This window comes from Anabas testudineus, chromosome 21, assembly GCF_900324465.2.
Source record: "Anabas testudineus chromosome 21, fAnaTes1.2, whole genome shotgun sequence".
Taxonomy (NCBI): Eukaryota; Metazoa; Chordata; class Actinopteri; order Anabantiformes; family Anabantidae; genus Anabas; species Anabas testudineus.
In genome coordinates this window covers 16,976,088-16,978,687 of record NC_046629.1, presented here as the reverse complement: position 1 = coordinate 16,978,687, position 2,600 = coordinate 16,976,088, and positions in this window count along the sequence as shown.

Below are 2,600 nucleotides of genomic sequence, written 5' to 3'. Positions count from 1 at the left end.
TTACTGTGTGGTGTGCATTTTCACCTAAAGCCAGCTCTTCTTCCCCTCAGGGGTTCGGGGTGGGGATGAGGTGTGTGTATGTGTGTGGAAGGGATGGGGCATGGGGTGGGGGGAGGAGGGCTCTCCAAACACAAATGTTTCCACCTGATCTGGCTAAAAAGCAGAAGGAGGACTGAGCAGACAGGCCCTGTAATTGCAAGAACATCTGTGCACTTTTACATCTTAAGCAGCCGTGACACAAAAGCTAAAATCTTCTGTTATAATTAGCGACCATATGGCTGCTCAACAAAGAAAATAGCATGTTAAGTTCTCCCCTGACCTCTTTGCTTTTCTTTTTGGTTTTGCCTCCATTATGCTTGGCTTGTAAACAAGTTTGATCCTTATTCCCATCATAGAGCAGGTCAGTAGGTCAACTTAACCATTCCTTGATTTACAAAATAAAATTAATAGCAAGCAGAACACAGGTAATAAATTATGAATATGCAAATAGAGAAAGTCTTTGTTTCTAATTAATGCAGTAAATTATTCGTAATAAACCTGCTAAGACATACATTTTTTTAAGCATACTTGCATGCATCAGTTTGTGCGTGAACCTCTTTATCTGCTTTACACACTAGAGATTTAAGTTCAAGTTGGGGGTGAAAAGAAGCTGACAACAATAGATGTCGAGGAGAATGAAGTTGTCAAATGGCCGCTGTGCAATGCAGTGCTGGCTTCCATTCAAGGCTCCAATGGAGTTGCATTTCCATTCCTTTACATGTAAAAAAGGTGTGAAGGGCCCTCATCAAGCCACAAGGTTAATGGGTGTTCAGGGGGGCTCTGGTCTCTCACAGTGAAACAGAATAAAACAAGAGGTGCTTTTTCATTTGGAAATGGCCCAAATGATTCATAATTAGCATATGAGCTGTGCTGCTTCTGCCTGAGCAGGGAGATATCTGTGATTAACACTCCACTGGGCTCAGAGGATTCCTCTTCATATAGTTTTTCACTTATTATGAAGACATCTTGTTGTTGAGTTGACTAAACCACCATATAGAAAGACTGCTATTTGATGCGGTCAGTGTAGGGATACATAGTAAACTGGTGAATAAGAATGCAGTAGACCTAAATGAAGTTGCGTTTAAAGCTCTGCTCTGAGATGGTCAAGATCTCAGGAAGGACACAGGTGAATGCAACAGTCCAAAATTCTGAATGTGTACTTAAGGCCTTACTAACCATCGTTATTATCATAAACAAGAAAGACTGTATAGATGATAATATTCTCTAATTGTCCACTGCCAATTATGCATTACGCACTACTCTTTCATAATAAAGCTTTTGTAATAAGTAAAGATATTGCCTTGCAGAATTGTTTGCTATAGATAAACTAAACCTTTCAGCAGTAACATGATAATAATCTAATGAAATTCTGTTTCACAACACCAGAGTCACCTTCCTGTGCAACTTTGAAACAATCCAAAATGTCTTCCATATAATATATGAGTTTCTAAGAACATGTTGCAGTTGTGAATCATTTCTTACTGGTCAAAGGCCAAAGTTGTTGAAATGGACAGGAAATTGTTTCTGCTGATAATTCGATGGCAGTAGTTTCTGCAGCTTGAAAACAGTGATCAAGTTGAACAGAATCTCACTTAAGTTTAGCTGATTAGCTTTTTGAAAATGATGACAGTATAAACACCAATACGTACAGAGGTTATGTAAACTTCTTTTGCATGCTGAAGATGAAAGAAACACAAATAACACAGGTTTGTTTTTGGGCAGTGGCCCGTACCACTAATGGTTACATTGTTTTGGTTGGAAAGTGAGCAGCAGGAAGGCCATTTCCTGCAGCAAGAGCTCCTGTGGTCAACAGCCTGAGAAAAGCTTTGATGACACCCCCATTGTAGTCAAACCACCATCACTGGCTGTTTGTGGCCATTCCTGCAAAGGTCACTTCATACCTGGATGCACTCAGTGCACTTGACCAAAGGTGTGAAAGTAATTTCATGGAGAGTGTCATTTTTAGTGCTCTTGTGGATTTATAAAAAAGCCCCATATGGTGGTCACTTGTTAATAGCAGAAGTTCACGTGTGATTCATTGTTCATTTAGATAGTTCAAGCATACACTTTTTCTTTATCTTATATTAATTTAGAAATGTTGTCCCGTAAGCACATGTTAAATATTTTGAACATAAGACCTTGAAAACTAAAAGCTATAGATCACACACTACAAATTTTCATGATATTTTTAGACATGCAGTTGTGTATTTTCTTTTACACTGTTGTACGATACATGTCAGACAGCAAAATATATCATAATCTATTATGATCATTTTAACATACAGACAAATATGACATGGTCTCTGTGGAAGCTCTGTTCGTTGTCTCCTGTTGAATATTCACTCTACAAATAAGCCTATTTCACAATTTTAGTTGTGGTTGCTAATTTGTATAGTATGGCCCAGTTTCGTAGATCAAAGGACACTCTATTTAGTGTTAGTTTTCATTTTGTGTTTACATTATTTTGCCCACCTCCCTGTGTAAGCCTGACAAAATAAGGGAGTCGGAACCACACTTCAGTCATGCGTTTCTAGCCGGAACTCAAAGCATCCGGTATTCGG